The sequence below is a fragment of the Enhydra lutris genome, unplaced genomic scaffold (genome assembly GCF_002288905.1).
Source record: "Enhydra lutris kenyoni isolate GAN:26980312 unplaced genomic scaffold, ASM228890v2 scaffoldscaffold83, whole genome shotgun sequence".
NCBI classification, from domain to species: Eukaryota; Metazoa; Chordata; class Mammalia; order Carnivora; family Mustelidae; genus Enhydra; species Enhydra lutris.
In genome coordinates, this window is record NW_019154167.1 from 986,180 (window position 1) to 1,009,053 (window position 22,874).

At 44.7% G+C, this 22,874-nt stretch overlaps 1 protein-coding gene and 1 pseudogene across 1 annotated transcript in view; both read right to left on the reverse strand.

Annotated features, from left to right (window-relative positions):
• Window positions 1-7,332, reverse strand: part of LOC111161275 (midline 2) — a 95,136-nt gene extending 87,804 nt beyond the window's left edge. Inside the window, exon 1 of the mRNA XM_022524860.1 lies at window positions 7,069-7,332. The gene's annotated coding sequence lies outside the window, so the exon portion shown is untranslated. The remainder of the gene's footprint in view (window positions 1-7,068) is intronic.
• The window catches only part of LOC111161281, a 33,589-nt pseudogene continuing 17,158 nt past the window's right edge, over window positions 6,444-22,874 (reverse strand).

Below are 22,874 nucleotides of genomic sequence, written 5' to 3' on the forward strand. Positions count from 1 at the left end.
CCGATTGAGTGCCACCTGATAACAGGTAATCAGGAAACTTTTGCCAGAAAACACTATGGTTTGTCACAAAAATGCACTGATGAAACGCCTGAGAGGGCAGACCAATTGCCATGTTAAGAAACAAATGCCCACATCCGAAATGCCCACACTGATTTGTTCCCTTCTCTATCATTTAGTATGTTTATGCATTTGCCCTTGCTGGACTTTATAACTGTTTCTGCCTGCCTTATCTTCACTTTGCACCCCCTTCAGGTGGAGACCCCTAAAAAACAGAGGTTGACGAGACAGAACGATAAGAAGGTATCAGAAGGCTGTGTGAGTGAGTGAGTGGAAATACAAAAGAGGAGCTTCTGTGCAGGTGGTTAAGATAAAAATAATGCATTCTACACCTACAAAATGAAAGACTGATTTCGGCATTGCCCTCCAAATCCAGCATGCCGTCAACTCCGATCACCGAGAAAGGCTGTGATCTGCACTTGCCAGAATTCTATTATTTCAAATGTTATTTGAACATAATTAAATGCTCCTGTATTTCAGCAGTTTAGATTCGGTCTAGTTTTCATCTCCCAGGTCTGCAGAGTGTGGCCCTGGGCTCTCACTACCTCCCTAAGGAGCCATGGTTCCCTCCCACCCCACAAACACACATCCCCATCTTCTTCACAGAAAAACCCGAGAGTGTGAAACCAAGCCTGACCTCTGGGCTGTAGAATGAGAATTGAGCTGAGCTGCAGGACTTGTTTTAAAAACAAATTAATGGAAAATAAACATTCTTCAGGATATTAACATGAATGTCCCATGAGCTTTTCCTTAAAACACTACAAACCCATCTCCCTGCCTTGGGGGATGAGAGAATGAGTCCCAGCTTAATCCGATGTTTCCCTAACTGTAAATGTCATACAAGTTGAACTAGAATCACCACACGATCTCTTTCAGATGCTTTCCAGTTCTGATATCCGATTATTACAGAGCTCTTGCTCTCTGTCCCCACATAGGAAAGACATGGAGGCTTTATTGAAAACTAGCTGCTCAAAACACAAATCTTATTTATCGGTGTGACAAGAAAGGCTAACCAGTGAAGGGCATCATCGTGAAAGGAACAAAACGCTTTACTTTCCTGTGGCTACACCAAGATGCTGAAGGACAGCGGCTGGTTTTGCCTGTTGTGCCTCAAGGAACATATAATGGGTGTTCCTAGAGGACAACAGAGGGGGAGAGGAGTACAGGGGTGGGGGGAGGGGTACAAACTAACGAGAACACCTTTTGGAACTGAAAAGGAAAGACAACCAAATCCTGGAATGCTCTTAGTAGGAAAGGACCCCCCTGAAGCTGGGGGGGGGAAAAGATCATTTGGGATCACAAAAGGCAACAAATGCATAGAATTCTCACCCTAAAAGGACACGGACTAAAAACAGAAACCCAGGAAAAAAGAGGCTAGGTGGTCAGTAAGCATAACTAATAATGGCCATCTTACATTTGTGTACCATGTGATAGTTTCAAAATGGTTCCAAAGCCATTATCTCACTGGATCCTCAAAACAGGGCCTGGTTATAGCCTGACTCTAAGCTGAATTAGCTGAGTGATCCTAGGTAATACATTTAAAGTGTCTGGGCCACAGCCTCCTTATCTGTAGATTGAAAAACACTGGCCCTACCCCAGCTCACAGGCTCTTATGAGGAGCGCATGAAGATAAAATAAAATTATTAACTTGCTTTACAAATAGGGAGACATTCTCATCATTCACTCACAGACGGACAGATACAAAGCAAGTCATTGAGGAAAGCAGTAAATGTTTGGAAATTCGTTCCCAAACGTTTGGAAATTTGTTCCCAAACATGCGGTTGGTATGACGGAGAACAGTCAAACTGCCCGCAAGTTTTCTGGAGGACCATGTGTCTGTGGTCTTTCTCATGCTCATATGTCTCCTCTGTTAGACTGGAGTCTCCCCAAAAGGAAGAACTGTCTCTCTTTTTTTCAGTTTTTATCACGCACAAGGAGAGCTGAGAACTGGAGGTTGATGACTGACTGACAGAGAGCATCAGTGCCAGTTTCTGTCTAAAAGATCATTAAAGCCTACTTAATATTTTATAGCATGTGGATTTAAAGATGTTTTCTTTACAATAATTAGCTCCTAAAGCCAACCATTGGCCATTTTATATAATAGAGTCACCATAAACATTATAGTGAATATCACAATAGCAGAACTGAAAGTCCCACATTGGCTACAAAGGCAAAAGACTAATCTCAGGAACCAAGAGGAGGATTTGCCAAGGTAACCCAGGAAAACTGACAGGAGTCCTAAGTACAATTCATAACACCTTTATCTTCATGCAGAACACACCAGCAGTCACAATGTTGAACAAATGGAGAACCAACTTAATCTACCTCATGCTAGCAGTCCAGCTTTCCATCTGTTCTAGGACTGCTTTTCCCAAGCTCTCTTACCCTGAACAATGTTTGTAAATGTTTACATGTTCAGGGACACACCTGGACGGGCAGCCCTCCCCACTCCTACAGAATAAAACTGGCAATATGTGTATGTAGGGCATACTGGTGAATGTTAGGCTGAGAGCACCCCAAGTTCAGGTCAGAGACAAGGGACAGAGAACAGAAGCCTATTTGAAATCAAGCTTCTGCTCCCTGGGGAATCACATGGAGCCTAGCAACACCAAACAAAGGGCTATAGACAAAGCAATTGAGGATTCTGGATCGTAAACCATTTTTCTATCTCTAGGCTGTATACATTCACACATGTCACCATCCTACATTAGCATCGTCTCCCAGGCCAGATGTTATGCTCCTAACCGGGAGAATTGTAAATCCTGCGATTTTTGGTTTCAGGAGGATTTGAGTTTACATAATGAGTTTGTTATCAGATCATTTGGTCTCTGTTAGAGAAAAGATCCAAAGACTGGAGATGCTGTTCATCAACCAGAGGAGTCTGACCTGCAGGAAAGAGGCTGAGACAAAGCCCGAGGTCAAGCAGTCAGAGCTCTGCAGGGAGACAAGAACCCAGGTAGGACAAGTCTTACTAATGATACTTCGCTAACCCACTTAGACTGAACCAACACCCTAGCGTGCACTCAGGTGAACCCCGCGTGAAGAAGGGAGTGGCGGGGTGTTGGAACATTGCTCAAAACCCCTCCACCACCCACACTGTAACCCATCTAGCTGCCTGAGCAGCTCACGGGATTTCTAAGGGAAATGCAGGAGCTGGGAGATGGACTATCGAAAAGATTACGTCTGCCTATGGTCATGGAGAAGGGAAAGATGGAAAAAGAGAAACAGTGGGAAAAGCCACCGACCTCTGGGGCCGACAAGACTTTGAGCAGAGTTTTCATTCATGGAAATGGAAAAACATATCGATCCTTGGGAGAGAGGAGAAATGAAAAGGGGACCAGCAAGCAGTCTGCACAGGGAGGATAACGGGAGGTGGAATTTCTCGTCTCAACACCACTCATCCAGTCTTCTCACTTGTTAGCACCATCCATTGTGCCAGCTGAGAAATACTTTTCTAGTCTCTGCTCTACACTGCGTGGTGATGAACCCAGTGGTTTTTGAGAGACCTGAAGTACAGAGATTACAGTAATGCCACCTGGGTACCAGTGTTGCAGTCATCAAAAATTGGACAACGGGCAACTCTCCTGAACTGTCGTACATCCAGGATCGACCTGTTCCACATCCTATTTTGACGATGCAATGCTCTAAGTCAAGATCGCCAGCTGAAGTAAGGAGGCATTTCACAAACACAGTGCCTCGTTTTCCCCTTTGCACAGAAGACCAAAACAAACAAACAAACGCTGAATGGAAATGGAGCACCCCCTGGTCTCTTCTAGCAGTGGAGTCACATAGCCTAACAGCTAGGGAGTTGCCAAGATCCATAAAGACTGGATGACAGAAACGCAAGAGGCCAAGCAGGTGCCTCTGGAAATGGCCATTCAAGACACATTCTGTGCCTCAGCCCTGCCCTCACATCCTGTTTAGGGCTCTGTACCCTGGCTGGGAAAGAGAGAATCTGAGTGCTAAGAGACAGAGTGCGAAGAGGACATTCTCTCCTCTTCACCAAGCCAATGAGGTTTGCTGAGTGGTAAAGACCTACTCCTTCTGCAGTTTTCTTCTCAACTGTCATGGCGTCAGCAGGTTTTATGGGAGGAGGGATGAGGGAACAGACGGGCACACTACCCAGAGCAATTTTGGGATGCAATTATGAGACTCCAGTGGCTTTAGGATCTGCAAGTTGGAGCAAGTTGCCCTGCACTTAGAGGAGGGATTAACTAAACCAATTTCATCTAAATCAATTTGCACTGTTCAGATGATATATTCATGAAGCAACCCAGTCACCCTGATTTGTGGCAGTGCTTCCCAAGGGTGGCCTTGCAAGGTAGAACATGCTAGATGACAAGTTTAGTGGTCATGAAAGAGGGAGGGAAACAATCGCCCCCTTCAAATGAGTCTGACTCAGACTGTTAGGTTAGAGTACATTAGATATGATTCGAGTCTCAACTTAAAATAATCACCATTACTCTGCATGCCTAGTTTTATGCATGTTTTCATTCAGTTGTATAGGCATTAGGAGCACCGACAACAAAAAAGGAGTCCTGAGTACGGTGACAGATTTGGCTCCCGGGGGGCGCTAATAATGGAAAGTTAAGTTTTCCAGTAAACTAGGGTTCCTCCTTACATCCAGTCAATCTATTATCCCAATAAAAGGTAAATGAAGTACTTTATTTGAAAAGCGTAATGCTGAGGGTTTATAGAACCCTTTCATCTTCAAAGGACCAAGCTGAGACTCACAATACCCAGCACACAATATTATGCCTTTTACACAAGTGCATCAACTATGAAAGAAAGGTCATAGGGATGTCCTAAGGCCATAAAGCCAATGTAACATCAGATTTGGGATAAACTCTCTTATCGTCCTCACTCCTACACCTGTATTTCAACCACATAAATCAAGTTGTGAGGAACAATCAGGAAAAATCTAATTCACATTATATATCTGTATTAAGTTAATTGATTGGGCAGGAATATATAAAAATAGCCAAGACTGTCTCCCCCTTAGGGCAATTAATATGAGTGGAAAGGGGTGAAATGGGGGACCTGAGGGTTGGGGTAATCAGCTGGGGTTAAGCCAGAAGGAGGGGAGGGAAGCTCCCTATTCCGCATTCCCCTTCTATTGGAACATGGCCAGAGAAGTGATTAGAGTACTGGGAGGGAACAGAATAGGGTTAAAGGCAGTCCTTTATGGCCCAACTCCAGAACCCAAGGAATCAACCCACACACATTACTTGTCTATTTACACAGTCTCCATATATTCCTGTATAGGGCTCCTCCTCACCGACACACAACCATCACTATCCACTAGCCCCACACTCAGAAATCGTCAAAAAGGCAAACGGGTTGAGAAGCAAGAGGCTGCAGGGCTGGGCGGCAGGCAGAGTGCACAGGTTGGTGCGGGGCAGTACGTTCTGGTGGGACATCTGGGTGGGCAGGTAGGTGTGTGACGACTCAGGAAGAAGGCAAGTGAGCTGAGCGCGAAGGCGGATAGGGGAGTGTGCAAGAGAGAAAGTGAAGAAACTAAGGACACCAGGATCCCAATTTCCTGCTCTGCGAAGCCAAAACACACACACACACACAACAACAACAACAACAACAACAACAACGCCTCTAAGAAATAACGCCCTACAAAGTACTAAGTAACCTAAACCCTATCGTCGCTAAAAATGTTTCTGTAAATCCACTCCGCCGTTATTTACTTAATTCTTAAGAGCCAGGAATGGAAAAACCCCACCTCTGCCCTGTTCAGTTGCAGTCTGTCCTCCGGACATATGTAAGTTTTCCCTCTCCCCCACCGGGCTGCTTTCACAGCTAGGCCAGAAATAAGGAACCACCCAGACGGAGACTGGAGGATCGCTGGCAGAAAAAGGATTAAGTTTCTCCGGGCCTCCCCGCCGGCAGGGTGTCCGCAGCATCTCCCGGCTGCTGCAGCGGCCGCCGCGGGGCGGAGGGCCGGCCGAGGGGCACCGCCCGGGCCGCGGAGGCTGCGGGCCGCCGGAGCGTGGGAAGGCGGCGGTGCCCTTTCCCAGACTCGCGCCCCGGCGCCGGGGGAGCGGCCCCACTGCCCTGCGCGGGGCCGGTCGGGGCGCTGGAGGCCTCGGGCCGCCCCCGCCCCGCACCCCGGAGTGCAAACTCTGTCCCAAGAGGGCAGCGACGGGCGCCCGGGCCAGGCCAGGGATGGCCCCCGCGGCCCCCGCCCCGCCGCCGCCGCCGCCGCCACCTGGAGCCTCGCGGTCCCCGTCACCCCGCCCCTCCGAGCCCCGGAGCCCTTGGCCCGCGCCGGGCCCCGGCGGCACCTGAGAGGCGGCCAGAGCCGAAGCCGGAGCCCGGGCCGTGCCTCACGCGGGCAGCGGTGCTCTGCTCCCGCGGCCGCGGCGAGGGGGCGCGTTTTACCCATAGCGTTCTGGGGTGCCAGCCATCTCCTCGGCGCGCCCGAGGGCGCCCGGCGCTCGCCTGCCTCCGCCGGGAGCTGGCTCGGGCTCCGGCGCCAGCTCCTGGGGCCGCCGCGCCGCCGCCGCTGCTGCTCTAGGCCGCCGCCCGCCTTCGCCGCCGCCGCCGCCGCCGCGCAGCAGCCGGGATCCGCCCGCCCGCGCGCCCCGCCAGGGACACCACGGCGGCTGCGACGCTACCGCAGCTGGGTCTCCCGAGCCAAACTTAAGAGTTTTCGCCCTTTAGTCCAGGGGCAGCACCATGACACCGCGGCAGCACCACACTGTCATTTCCGCCGCCGCAGAGGAAAAAAAAAAAAAAAAAGGCGATCCCTACGAAAAGGGGGGTGGGGGGCAAACAGGGCTGGAGCTGGCGCCCCGAGGGACCACTGGGAAGGGTCCCCGGCAACAGGGGCGCTCGGCCACCTTCCCGGGCTCACCTTCCGCCGCCCCCGCGGCTCCCAGCTCCCCCAGCCCCTCCCGCGGAGGCGCGTTTACATGTTTTCTCCCTTGGCTGGAGTGACCGGAGAAACCTGAGCAAGCAAAGGCAGCGGGTGGGTGGGGTTCGGGTTACTACTGTACCTACCAGCTGATTCCAGCAGCCTTTTCTCCAGCGCCCTGTCATCTTGAAGGAAGACACGCCGAGAGGGGCCCGAGCGGGCGTGTGTGTGTGTGTGCGCGCAAAAGAGAGAGAGAGAGAGAGAGCGCAGAATGTGTGTGAAATGCTGAAGGAAGACTATGGCCAAACTCTTCTCCCACCCGCCAGCCCCCTGGTCCCACAAGCCACCAGGTTAGAACAAGGAAAAGGCCGTTGCAACCGGCAATGAGAAGAGAGTGCCTGGGTCCACCGCACTGGCCCTCAGATGAAGCTTCTTTAATGCAAAGTTAACTACAGAGTAAAACAAAAATAGTGGAGGAGACAGAAAAGGGCAGACAATTGAAGGAAACCCAACCCCTCTTTCTTTTTACAAAGGGAGAATGCCTGTGCTTTATTGGCCTTGGGCAGAAGTTGTGGGGATGGATTAAAGCCACCAACATTTAAAAAAAAAAAAAAACAAAACGAAACACAAGAAAGTAGTGTTTCGTTTGCATATTCAAATCCTTAATAGGCAAAACAAGAGGGTGCTTAAAGAGGACAATGGGGCAGAGGCCAGCTATCCAGGTATGATGTCCCTAATAAGCTAATTGGTCCATCAGGAACCCAGAAGCCTCATTGGTCTGGAGTCAGCCTGTCAGCTGACCTGTCATTGGCTCAGAGACCACCACCACTCACAAAGAGGATGGGAGAGGAAAGAAGGACGATGCCCCCGAGGAGATTCTGCACCTAACATGGGATAAAAGGGGGAGATGAAGGGGGAAAACGAGAGAAAATGAAGGAAACACCTCCCCCCACCACCACACACACACATAAGCCTCCCATTACTGTGCATGGGAAGGAGTCCAAAAAAATTAAGGTAGTTCTGGGAGTATCCCATCAGGGAACCAATAGTAATTAGCCAACACCCCTGTTAAACAATGTGCTAGAGAGCACTGAGGTGGAAACGAAGACAAAAATCACAACCAGGCTATCCTGATGAAAATCTGACCCTAAAAGAAATAAAAGTTAATGAGTCACACGAAAACACAGGCAAATGAAAGCAGAAATAGACAAGTAGGACTACATCAGACTTAAAAATTTCTGCATGGCAGAAGAATTAACCATGAAAAGATGCAAATGGGGAGAAACTATTGGCAAACCATATGTCTGATAAGGGGTTAGTATCCAAAATATATAAAGAGCTCCCACAACCCAATAACAAAACAAATAACCCAACTAAAAAACAGGCAAAGGACTTGAATAGACATTTCTTCCAAGGAGATAGACAAATGGCCAAGCATTTGAAAAGATGCGAAATATCACTAATCATCAGCAAATTGCCAATCAGAACCACAATGAGGTATCACCTCACACCAGTTAGGATGGCTATTATTTTAAAAACAACCCAACAAACAGAAAGTAAAAAGTGTTGGCGAGGATCTAGAGAAACTGGAGCCCTTGTACACTGTTGCTGGGAGTGTGAAATGGTACAACTGCTCCGGAAAACAGTATGGAAGTTCCTCAAAAAATTAAAAATAGACCTACCATATGATCCAGCAATCCCTCTTCTGGAACTATAGCCAAAAGAGTTGAAAGCAAAATCTCAAAGACAGATTTGCACCTTCACCTTCATTGCAGCACTACTAACACGAGACACAAGGTCGGAGCAACCTACATGCCCGGGGGCAGATTAAAGGATGAAGAAAATGTGGCATATACATCCAGTACAACGAGGCATGTACATGTCAGCCTTGGAAAAGGAAGGAAATCTTGGCATATTCTAGGACATGGATGAACCTCGAGGATCATATGCCGAGTGAAACAAGCCAGTCACAGGAGGACAAATACTGCATGATTCCACTTATAGGAGGTATCTAAAATAGTCGAACTCATAGACACAGAAAGTCAAATGGTGGGTGCAGTGGGGAGGTGTTGTTCTATGGATGTGGAGTTTCCATCATGTAGGACTGGGGTGTATGTGTGGTGGAGCGGGATGGGGGTAGATTTCCGGGGAATCCATTGCACAACAATGTGCACGTGGCTGACAGTATTGCACTGTACACTAAGAAACAGTGGAGAGGGTGAATTTTATGTCATGCGGTTTTTTGCCACAAGAAAAAAATTAATTTTTCAAAAGCTGAGTCAGAAGGAAACTGATCTTAGCATAACAGAGAAGTGAATAAAGACAAATTATATATGTGTCTTATACCTATCTCTCTCAAGGGTTGTTAAATGAAAACAGCAAGTGGTGTGTGGTTTGCTACAACTGTGAAAAGCTGATTACGTTAGTTGCCTGAGGGTCAAGCATAGGAGGAAGTATTTAACATCGTATACACCCTTCTGTACTGTTTGCATTTTTAATAATGTCCCTGTATTACATTTCAAAAACAATTTTAAAAGAACAAGGAGCATAGAGACAGAAAATAGAACAGAGGATACCAGGGACTGAAGGGAGGGGAGAATAAGGGGTTAACTGTTCAGTGGCTACAGAGTTTCTGTTTGGAATGATGACAAAGTGCTAGAACTAGATAGTGGTGGGACTTAGGCAACCTTGTGAATATACTGATTGCCACTCAAAAATGGTTAGAATGGCAAATTTGATGCGATGTCTATTTTACCATAATAAAATTTTTTAAATTAAAGGAACAAGGACGTATACAGAACAGGTAGAGATCATTGTATTTGTGTAAGAAAAGAAATAAACAGTTGACCTTGAACCACGTGGGTCCCCTTATGCACAGATATTTTTTATAGTACAGTACTGTAACATATTTTCCTCATGATTTCCTTAATTACATTTTCTTTTCTCTAGCTTACTCTAAGAATACAGCTATATTGTCAGAGTGCCTGGGTGGCTCAGTTGGTTGAGTGTCAGGCTCTTGATTTCTGCTTGGGTCATGATCTCAGCATCATGAGATCGAGCCCCATGACTGGGCTCTGTGCTCAGTGGGGAGTCTGCTTGAGATTCTTTCCCTTTCCCTCTGCTCCTCCCACCTCCACTAGTGCTCTTATCTCTCAAATAAATACTCTTTAAGAAATCCAGCTTTATTGTACACCTGAAACTAATATAACACTGTTTGTTAACTATACTGGAATTAAAAGAAAAACTTAATAAAAATGTAGAACAAAAACAAGAAATATGGTATATAATGCATATAACACACAAAATACATGTTAATCAACTGTGTTATCAGTAAGACTTCTGGTCAATGGTAGGCTATTAGTTACATTTTTGGGGAGTCAGAATTTATACATGGATTTTCAAGTGCACAGGGGTCTGGACCTCTAACCTCTGTGTTGTTCAACCATTGACCTATGTAAATGCACAGAAAAGAATGTGGGAGCACATCAAAAAATAGTGGGAGCCTGGAATTATGGTGGGTATTGAGAGGATTTTTTGGGTTTGAGTCTATATATTTTATAACTGTTTGAATATACTGCAATGAGAATTTCTTTTGTAGTTAAACATTGTTTTAAGTTATGTCTCAAAAAAAAAAAACCAAGTTGAGTCAGAAGTCAATTGATCCCTTAGAATTCTTTAACCTCACTGGATATGATCTCTGCAGAGAGCTGAAGAATTTTCTAAAACATGAAGAAGTGACCACTTTGGTCACAGACACCCGAGCCAAGCTCACTAGCTCTTGGCCGTACAGTCCTTTAGAGGACATTTGCTTTTAAAGGCCTTTACCGTCCTTCAGAAACCACCCTCTCCTTCACTTTTTAGCAGTCTCCCCTCCACCTGAGTTTTTAAAAAAGATTTTATTTATCAGAGAGAGAGAGAGAGAGGCAGGCAGAGGCAGAAGCAGACTCCCCACTGAGCAGGGAGACTCCATCCTAGAACTCTGGGATCATGACCTGAGCCGAAGGCAGACACTCAACCAACTGAGCCATCCAGGCATCCCTATCCTCCACCTGAGTTTCCAGTGCTTTCAAGCTCGTCCCTGGCCAGAGTCCCGTGCAGAGTGCTGGAACCCCACCTTCCCTCCCCAGATACCAGCCCATATTCAGGATCTTTCCTTTCCCTCAACAAAACTTAAAACCGCTTCTGGGTCCGTTTCACAAAAGACCTTACTAATTAAGGATTTCAGTCAACTAATTTGAGCAAAATGTTAATAGCTCCATTTGTCTCTTTATTAGTAGATAATGTTTTAATTTTAACAAAGGCCTTCAATGTATTAACTCAAAGGAATGACTAATAGTGTGTGTGGGTGGGGATTGGCGGGGTGGGGGAGATTTTGCTGATCACATCACATAAGCAGCGGCTTTGAAAATATCCTCATGTTCAGTGGTTTTATGCAAATTATCGCTGTAAATGTATGAAAGTAAATGTTTCGTATCTGGCAAGAGATGCAAAATGGACTGGGAGTATGTGATGAAATTATTTGTTTATAATTAGTTAATGGTTACCTTTGTATAGAACATGTGTTGATCCTATTATTAAAATAAAATCAGATCCATGGGGGAAAAAAGATGTTTGACACATTCTGCTTGAGGTGTTGAATTGAATTAATCCGAAGCCGACTCACCACACCACCGTCCTAGAGCATGAAAGGGACAGCTCATGGGCTCTTTTTTTTTCCAGCTAAGAATTGGAGAGGAGGAGAGGGGGAATGACTCCAGATACTTTCTACAGAGAGAAGCACAGAGCCCCGTCTGTTTCAGAAGGAAAAAATCACAGAAGGGAGATTTTGTTGCAGAAGAGAATTGTCGCTTCTGCAGAAGGGAACCTTCATACTGCTCTCAAAAGAAACAGCTAGTTGTCTGAAATCCAGAGGTTTGCCAAAGGCTTTTCTAACCAGGGGGCTCTTAACAGGATGGTGAGAAGAAAGGTACTTTGGCATGGGCTCATCAATAGGACATTGTTCTAAATCTACTTATGAACCAGCCATTTCATGGCTTAAGAGACAGTGGTTCAAAATAAATATGTTCCCGGTATGGAGAAATGGCACGTTCCTGATATTTTCTTATCCTCCTTTGATCTATATTTTGGTACTGCTTTTTATTAATTTTGTAATTTATCCGAATTGTTGTTTGTTACAAGGCCTGCATATTCTTTGATATTTATATTACATCGATAAATAGTTTCCTGGAATTTTTTAAAGAGTATTTATTTATTTGAGAGAGAGAGAGCACTCAGGAGCAGGAGGGAAAGGCAAAAGCAGACTCCCTGCTGAGCAGGGAGCCAGAGGTGGGGCTTGATCCCGTGACACTGGGATCATGACCTGAGCCTAAGGGAGACACTTAACCGACTGGGCCACCCAGATGCCACTTTCCTGGAGTTCTAATTAGTCTTCAGGCCTGAGCCTAAACGTTCCTACTGGCCATGCCTTCTTAACCAGTGCCCCAGGTCACTTAGCTTCTGACCTCTGATACCACATTCTCCATAGTTTTTCTACCATCTCGCTGCCTGTTCCTCAGGTGCTGTTCTTTCCTCCTCCTGCTCTTCTGTCTCCAAAGGTTGGTGTGCCCCAAGACTCAGTCCTTGGCTCTGTTCTCCATCTCCACTCACTCCTTCCCTGGGTGACCTTCTCTGCTCCCACGGCTTTAAGTACAATCTCCATTTTATCCCTCCAGCTCAGATCTCTCCCCTGAGTCCCTATGTGCATAGCCACCTGGCTATTTTATATTTCCATCTGGAAGCCTCACAGACGGCTGTAACTTAATGTGACTGAAGGAGAGCTCTTGGTTTCCACTCTTCCCCATCTCATTAAACGGCACCACCTGGCTATTCAAAACTTGCCACCCTCTCCTCTCCCATCGAGTCTTGTTTGGGTCTCCCTGCTTCCACTCTTGACCCTCTGTAGTCAGTACTGTGGCCAGAGCAATCTTTTTATTTATTTTTATGTATATATTTTTTGGAGAGAGAGAGAGATAGAAAGAGCACATGAGCAAGGGGGAGGGGCAGAGGGAGAGGGAGAAAGAGAATCTGAAGTAGGCTCCACACTCAGCTCAGAGCCTGAGGTGGGGCTCAATCTCACCACCCTGAGATCATGCCCTGAGCTGAAATCAAGAGTCAGATGCTTAACCAACTGAGCCCCCCAGGGGCCCCCAAAGTGATCTTTTTAAAATGGAAATCTGATATTTTACTCCTTCTTCTCACTGCCATTAGCATCAAGTTCAAATTGCTTAATGCGCTCTATTAAGACATGGTATTAGCTGGCCCCTGCCTACCTCTCCAACCTTACCCTGATCTGCTTTCACTCTTATTCACTGCAATCCAACACAGTGGCCTTCTGACATGCCTTGAACCACAAGCTTTTGGCGACCACAGGGACTTTGCATGTTCCCTTCTGTCTGCTAGATACTCCTTCTACTCACCACATGGCTGTCTAGATCCTTCTCTTAGGTCCTTAGAGAAGCCTTCCCTGACTACTTTATCTAAAGTAACGCTTTCACATTATTCTCTAACACAACACACTATTTCTTTCCTTCAGGGCACTTATCACTAGCTAAAATTACTGTCTGTGTCGATTATATGTCCTCCTCCATACACGAACACACGAGCACATATTTTCCACAAGAACAAGAACCTTGTCTGTCTCTATCACTCGTGTGGTATCTCCAACCCCTGGAACAGAAGCTGGCTCATGGTAAGTACTAATGTTTGCTGGATGAATGGCAGTAACCAGGAAAGATGGTGCTCCGGAGACCACCCTTACATGCCCAATACAGATTTACCCCAGTCTTCAATCTGCAGTGAGAATATCACACATGGAAAGACCTTTTGGCAGAACTAGTGCATTTGTAGCAGATTCATGCTGGGAGGCCAGACACATTACTCAGGGCCTCGACTACCTACTCGCCAGTAATTTTCAAACTGACTCAAGAAACACTAGTGCCCCTCAAGATATTAACTGGCATTCTAAGAAAAAAAAAATTGAACAAAGAAGTTTAGGAAATCCTCCAGCAGTGAACAGCACCCATTAGCCTATCAAGGCTTTAAGAATTCCTTTCAGACATAAAACCTATCTTAGCTTTATTTAGCATTTCCCAAATATGTTTGACCATGGAACTTTTATTAATATCTCGTAGGACCCTAACATCTCTCAAAATGTGGTTTTGGAAATATCATCAGTGTAGATATATAGGCATTGATATTTGGTCCATAGATATGTACAGGTCTCCCCTACTCCCCGAAAGCACAGCACTCCTATAAAACCTTTCTTAACCCGAAATGACAATGGCAAAGAAACAATGACCACAAAATTATATGGAAAATTTTTAGAGGCCCCCAAAATAACCTCTCTTAGGCGTTTCTGATACCCTAGGACACATGTTGCTAACAGACACACAAAATAAGTCAAGATAAATCACAGATGTTCACCGACATGGTTCAAAGTTATGGTGGCTTGGCGCTAAGATGCTGAGGGTTGGTCCAGGGGAAGGAGCTGAGCGGTGTCCCTCTTGCTGTGTGGGATGTGTGCTGCCTCTATAAGAGCTCGTTTTGAAACACTGAGCACTATTTTCTTTTTTTTAAGATTGTATTGATTTATTTGACAGAAAGAGCACAAACAGGGGGAGCAGCAAACAGAGGGAGAGGGAGAAGCAGGCTCCCTGTCGAGCAAGGAGCCCCATGCAGGGCTTGATTCCAGGATCCTGGGATCATGACCTGAGCCGAAGGCCGACACCCAACCGACTGAGCCACCTAGGTGCCCAGAGCACTATTTTTGATTTTCATCTCTTCAGGTTTGTTTGTTTTTGGTTTGGTTTGGTTTGGTTTTGTTTTGTTTTGTTTTTGGCTAGTGAAAACAGAGGCTAATGTAGGTCTTTCATGAATGCAAAATGGGGTACTTTCAAAAACCAGGAATAACCTGTATAATAAACATGAATGAGAGTTCACTTAAGACACATGACCATAAATTCCAACTCAAAGATATCCATGAAATGAGGTTGAGTGAGATTCAAATTTTATTTTTATTTTTTCAAAGACTATTTATTTGAGAGAGAGAGCACAAGCAGGGAAGAGAGGGAGAAGCAGGCTCCCTGTTCAGCAGGAAGCCCAACATGGGGCTAGATCCCAGGACCCTGGGATCGTGACCTGAGCCTGAGGTGGACGCTTAACCAACTGAGCCACCCAGGTGCTCCTGGGATTCAAATTTTAAACAAGGCATTGATGGGGGTAGTGCCTTCTGTTGATATAGACCTATTAGGAAGGCACTGGCCTGTGAGGGGTTAAGAGTGCTGCTCTAAAGTAGTTCGAACATTCTGGCCTGACTAACTCCCTGAGGCTACTGAGAACTTGCAACTAAGATCAGTGAACTACTGTCACCCAGAAATCATCGGACACACAAGAGAAGTGCCAGTACCAGATCCTCCAAGACTAGAGATGAACTACTTACAAATGGAGCAAGAAAGTAGATTTTGCAAATTACAGACAAGATTCATATCACTCTTCTTCCTCTTACCTGTTTCCTCTCACCTATGCATCTTTCTGTCTACGGCTTTTGCATTGGCTGTTTCCTCTGCCTAAAAAGCACGGGTGGGCAAACTTTTTCTATAGAGACAAATACTAAATATTTTAGGCTTTGTCTGGCCATCTGGTCTCTGTCACAACGGCTCAGCTCCCTGCAAAAGCAGCCATAGACAATGCATAAACAGTAAAACTTTATTTACAAAAACAGGCTGTGGGCCGGATTTGGCCCAAGGGCCACAGGTGGTCAACGTGTAGTGTATTTTGCCAGGACTGTTAACATAGCTAATACAGAATTCAGCTCAGATATCATTGTCTCCCAGTAAATGATTCAAATCAAAGTAACTACAAATTTACTTGCTTTCAAATTGCCCTATTTTAATTCTTTCCATTGCACTTATCACTAACATATTTTCTTGTGTTGACTTGTCTCCCCGCACCTACACAGACCAGGATAATAACAGACACTTTCTTTTGAGCTCTTACTCTGCACCTGACACTGTTCAAAGCATTTTACATGTATTAGCTCTTTTAATTTTAATAATAACCTCCTGACAATAATCCTTCATGTCCCCATTTTATAGATGAAGAAACTAAGGCTGAAATTAAGTAATTTGCCCAGGTGGTCACATTGTTTAGCAGGTAGTGATTCCAGGATCTAGAACCAGCTCATAAGCATTATGTTATGGGATACTGGGATTTAATATAAGAAATAAATATTTGGTCTTTGTCCCCGTGTCCAGCACAGAGCTTCTAAAACTGTTTGGAATTTCCGAAGTGATGGGAGCAGGAAAATATGTCTTTTGTTATGTTAATGAGATGACTTTTGGACCACACCTAAAGATGGGGGCTGCTTGCCAAGAGAGCCAGCCCTGTGATTAGAGGGCTGGAACTTTCAGTTCCTCCTCCCCAAACCCTGACCTCCTGGGAGGGAAAGGGCTGGAGGTTGAATCAATCAGCAACGGGCAGTTATTTAATCAATCATGGCTATGTACGAAGGCAAAAGGACCAGGTTGGAGAGCTTCCAGGCTGGTGATCACATGCTGATGCTGGGAGATTGGGCTATGGGAGAGGGCATAGAAATTCTGTGCTGCTTCCCCTGTACTTTGTCCTAAGCTTCTCTTCCAACTAGCTATTCCTAAATTGTATCTTCTTTAAAAAGATTTATTATTTATTTTAGAGAGAGAGAGAGTGCATGCACAAATGTGAGCAGGAGGAGGGGCAGAGGGAGAGAAACTCCAGCAGACTCCATGCTGAGCACAGAACCCAACGCGGGGCTCAATCCCACGACCCCAAGATCGTGAACTGAGCCGAAATCAAGAGTCATATGCTTAACTGACTGGGTCATCTAGTCATTCCCCCCCCAATTATATATTTTTATAATAAACTGGTAATCTAGTAAGTAAAATGTTTCTCTGAGTTCTGAGCAAATGAACCAAAGAAGGGGGGTTCCTGGAACCCTCCATCTCCATCTCTAGCCATGGGTCAGAAGCACAGGAGACAACCTGGACTTGTGATTGGCATCTGAAGTGCAGAAGAGGGCAGTCTTGTAGGACTGATCCCTTAACCAGTAGATTCTGACACTATGTCCAGGTAAACAATGTCAGAATTGCGTTGAATTGTAGGATACACAGCTAATGTCAAAGAATCGCTTGGTGGTGTGGGGGAAAACTGCCACCCATTGGAATTGGAGTCAGAATCATAGCTATGGTGCACCTCAATTATAAGCTCCATGAGAGCAGCAATTTTTGTCTGTCTCATTTACCAATGATAAACCTAGAACAGAATCTAGAACAATGCCTGGTGTACAGCAAGTGCTCCATAAGTATTTGCTTAATGAACATTCTAGAATGCTCAGATTATTAAAGGGAGGCAGTTGTCACTAAGAATGAGTCAACTAAACCTGATTTCCTTCTTTGATGAGGCTAATCAGTAGAGAGAACGAGGAAATGGGAATAGAACTTTGCATTTCTTTCATTTTTAGAAAAGCATTAAACAAGGTCTTTCCTGGAACCCTTACTTTACTCAATCCTTTAGTGTCATTTAACACTGCTGCTCTCTTCTTTCTTTTTTGTGTTTCCACGACACCACACTTTCCTAGTTCCCTTCACACCTCTATAACTATTCCTACTTTGTCCTTGGCGTGATCCTCCTTCTCCATCAACATGTAGGTGTTGACCAGTATCTCATTCTCGGTCCTTGGTTCTTCCCACTTTCCAGTTTCTCCCTGATGGCCCCATCCATTCCCATTGTTTCTATTTTTACCTTTGTTCTGATGACACCCAAATCTACATCTCCAGGACAGAACTTACCCTGAGCCTTAAAAATATCCTACAGGTACCTCAAGTTTAACATGTCCAAAACCAGACTCAGTATCTCTTCTTCAAGCCTTGTAAGTGTTTTATATTCCCTGTATCAAATGATGGCAAAGGGGAGTCACCCCCATGCCAGAGACCTCAAAGTCATTTCTACATCTTCTCTCTCTCTCACTCTCCGCAGAGCTAAACTCTGACCCAATCTTGACAGTTTAACTTCTCAAATATTTCTCAACTCATCACACACCTAGTAGCTGTCACAAACTCGCAGCCAGTCTCCTTGCCTCTAGTTTTAACCATATCCACATCGCCACACAGCCACCGGAATTAGCTTCAAGTGCAAATACTATCATGTAACACTCCATTGCCTACAAGATGGAGTCCAAGCTACTTCTGGACCACTCAAATCTCCTCAAACTTGCCAGCTATCCCCCACTACGTCTCATGCACAGCTTATGTTTCAACAATACCAAACAGCTTGCAACCTTGACATTCTCCAAATACTTCTATGCCTTTGACCACATGGCAGCCTCTGCTTTGATGCCCATTCCCACTGATGCTCCCCCCGTTTGCCTGGCAGACTCCTTGTCATCCCCTCAGACTCATCCCAGGGCATGATGTCCCCAAGGAAAGCTTCCCTTAACATACCCCACCCTGGGCTGGACTAGAAGTCTCTTTCCTGCTTTCAAAGAGTCCTGAACTGGTCTCTGTTGCAACTCTTGCCCCAACATGTCTGTTCCCAGGCTTGTATCCCTCCCTAGCCTGTGAGCTTCCCGAGGGCAAAGACCATGCTTTATTCAAAATTGTATCCATCACACCATTACAGTGTCTGGCACATAGTAAAATCTCAATTAATGTTTAACAAATCAGCTATTTTATGACCATAACATGCTGTTGATGCATAAAGTTGACTTATAACACCTTTAACAATTCTTCACGCAAATAACTGTCACGTAGTGCGGTAAGTGCAAAGAACAGAAGGGGGACACCTAATATGGTCTGAGATGGGGGAGGGGATGTACTAATTCAAACCTAGGCTGCAGTGATAGAAATAAAGTACATGGAGCCAGCAAAGAGAGAGTGCAGGCCTATTCAGCATAGTCAAACTATGCCCCAACAACATTTCAATCTGTGAGCCAAATCGGATAATTCAATAAATGCCAGTGGTTTGGAAAGAATAAAGTCAAACCTCAGGAAGGATTGAAGGACTGGGGAGATATAACCTGGATTAAGGGAAAACTATCAGGGAGTTGATGGTTTTCTTCAAATATTGGAAATGCTCTGTTATGGATTGAATTGTGTCCCCCCAAAAAAGGTTCGTTGAAGTCCTAACCCCTGGGATGTCAGAATGTAGCCTTATTTTCAAATGGAGTCTTTGCAGATGCTACTAGCTCAGATGAGGTCATATTGGCATGGGGTGGGTTGCTTAGTCCAATCCAACAGATGTCCTTATAAGAAGAGGGAAATCTGGCCATGGACACAGAGGGAAGATGGCCCTGTGAAGACGGAGCTAGAGATTAGAGTTGCACTGGCACAGGCCAAAGAACAGGAGCCCCCAGAAGCTGCAAGAGACCAGGAAGGATTCGACGTCAGAGTCTTCAAAGAAAACAGTCCCACCAACACCTTGATTTCAGACGTCAAGTCTCCAGAATAGAGTCAATAAATTTCTGTTGTTTAAAGCTATTCGGTTTGTGGTATTTTGTCACATCAGCCATAGGTAATTAATACAGGCTGTCAGAGGGAATAGACTTGTCCTGTGGGGTGCCTGGGTAGCTCAATCGGTTAAGCAGCTGCCTTCAGCTCAAGTCATAATCCCAGGGTCCTGGGATCGAGCCCCACATCAGGCTCCCTGCAGAGATTCTCCCTCTCCCTCTGCCTGCCGCTCTGCCTACTTGTGCTCTCTATCTGTCAAATAAATAAATAAAATCTTAAAAAAAAAAAGATTTGTCCTTCATAAGACCCAGTGGATAGAAGATACGGGGAGACAGAAATTCTTCCTTATATTGAATGGAAACCTTGTAGTTATGCTATCCAAAGATGAAATGAGCTGCCGTGGGAGCTGATAAGCTCCCCATCACTGGGAGTGGGGTGTCCAGGATGGATATTTGTGTGATAGAAATAATGATACTAGAAATGATACTAACAACAATACAACTTCCATTCATATCCTGATTTGAACAAGCCAACTTCAAAGAGATGCTTATGGGATAAGTGGAGCTATTTGAATGCTGAGTGGATATTTGATTATATTAAGGATTTCATGTTAAAGTGTTAGGTGAAAATAGTGGCATAATGGTCATAATGAGAGAGAGAAGGAGGTCTTATCTTTTGGCGATACATACTGAAGTGTTTATGGAGGAAATGATACCGGTGTCTAGGATTTGCTTTAAAATAATCCAGGAGGGGTGCCTGGGAGGCTCAGTTGGTAGACCGTCTGACTATTGGTTTTGGCTCGGGTCATGATATCTGGGTCCTGGGATCCAGGCCTGGGTCAGGCTCCACAATCAGCGTAATCTGCTTGTCCTTCTCCCTCTCCCTCTGTTCCTCCCCCTGCTCGCATTCATTCTCTCTCTCTCTCTCTCTCTCAAATAAATAAATAAATAAAATCTTTAAAATAAAATAAAGTAAAATAAAATAACATCATCCAGGAGGAAGAGATGAGTTTGTGTATACATAAAACATGATTGGCCACACGTTGATAATTGTTGGAACCGGGTGATGGATACATGGAGGTTCATTAATATTATCATCTCTACTTTGTATGTGCTTGAAGTTTTCCATAAGCAAATGTTAAAAAAAAAAAAAAAAAACTACCAGTCACCAAGTATTGAGCACTTACAACATCCAGGAACCATGCTAAGTGTTTTTAAAGCATTATCTCATTTAATGTCTCATAACACATAAAAAAAGACCTAAGTAGGGGCGCCTGGGTGGCTCAGTGGGTTAAGCCGCTACCTTTGGCTCGGGTCATGATCTCAGGGTGCTGGGATCGAGTCCCGCATCGGGCTCTCTGCTCAGCGGGGAGACTGCTTCCCGCTCTCTCTCTCTGCCTGCCTCTCTGTCTACTTGTGATCTCTCTCTGTCAAATAAATAAATAAAATCTTTAAAAAAAATAAAATAAATTAAAAAAAGACCTAAATAAAAAGTAACATATTCTTGTATAGGAAGGCACAGTACCATTAAAGATGGTCTCTCCGAATCAGTCTGCATAATCAAGATGAAGAGAAAGCTCAATTTGTTTAGATTGCTTGAATTTTCAAAAGAATCTATCTGTGTCAATCTGTACACATAAAAAAAAAATCTCCACAACAGCTCAATGAGGCCTTATTGTATCAATTTTCTAAATGAGGAAACTGAAGATTGGGAAAGTGAAGCAAAGGGCCCAAAGTTGCCTAACAACTTAATGGCAAAAGTAGGATTTGAACCCAGGTTTCTTTGACTCCACCCTTCTGTGCTTTTAATACCCTTGCTATTCAGTGTGGACCAAGGGTCAGCAGTATAGTATTACAGGAAAGTTTCCTAGACAAGCAGAACCTCAGGACCCCTACCCAGACCCACCAAGTAACATTCCACATTCAAGTTTAGGAAGAATGGCAGAGTGATTAGACCCCATCAAGAGTTCTATACCCATTTCAGATTATACGGTATTGTACCTCTGGAGTGGGACCTGCCAATCTGTATATTTACAGGAGCCCTTGGATGAGTTATCAGGGATGGGAAGCACTGGAAAATGAAACCTCTAAAAATCTTCTTTGGCTCTCAGATTCTCCAATTCCTGATAAGTTTGCAGGAGAGAATGAAGAGCTCAGTTATGTGCAACTGTGGAAAATTACTTGCCTGTTCATTGAAGATAGTCATTTGAAAGGGACTTGACATTTTCTTCTGAGGAAATGTAAGCTTCAGGGAATGAAAATGAAGTCCTGATGGACAGAGTGAGAGGATTAGCAACTACACAAAAATGCATGACAATTAATATATAAATCTTATGTTTTATTTCAAAGAATTGTCAATGTATTCATATATGATAAAATAAGATACAAGCCTGGGACCACAAAGCAATTTGCTTGGTTTCCATTGTTGTCATATGTAAGTCAAATCATTACACTAGAGTCTGTTTTTTCCTTTATTTTTGAAGTATAATTAATATACAATGTGATGTTAGTTTCAAGCGTACAATGTATTGATTCCACAATTCTGTCTATTACTTGGTGGTCACTGTGGTCAAGTGTAATCACCATCTGTCACCATAAACATTATTACAATATTATTGACTGTATTCCCTATGCTGTACTTTTCATCTCCATGACTTATTTATTTTAGAACTGGAAATCTGTACCTCTTAATCACCTTCATCTATTTTGCCCATCCCCCTACCCACCTCCCTTCTGGCAACCACCAGTCTATTCCCTGTACCTAAGAGTCTGTTTTGTTTGTCTGTTTGCCCATTTTCCTTGTTTTTAAGATTCCATATGTAAGTGAGAGCATATGATAGTTGTCTTTCTTTCTCACTTATTTCACTTAGCATAATGTCCTCTAGGTCCATCCATGTTGTCACAAATGGCAAGATTTCATTTTTTATGGCTGATAGTTTAGTAAGATTTATTTAATTGTTTGAGAGAGAGAACAAGAGTGGGAGAGGGACGGAGGGAGAGGGAAAGAATCTCAAGCAGACTCTGCTGAGCATGGAGCCCAACGTGGGGCTCGATTCCAAAACCCTGAGATCAAAACTTGAGCCCAAACCAAGAGTCAGACGCTTAACTGACTGAGTCACTCAGGCACCCCAAGAGTTTATTTTTTGATGTATACCGAGTCCTTGTCCTCAAGGAGTCCACAGTCTAATAGGGTAAATACAGGTGAGCAAACAATTATGATAAAGTGTCACAAAGCCTTGAGATGTGATCAATACAAGCTGCTACAAAGCATGCAGGATGGGATCCTAATGGGCAGTAGAAGTGGGAGGAGGGCAGTCAGGGAAAGATGAGTCTTGAAAGCAGTGTAGAAGGTATTTGGGGGACAAAGGGCATTTCAGAAAGGTGGCACGGCCCACACAATGGCACAGAAGCCAAAGAGAATATGGTAATGGCAATGAA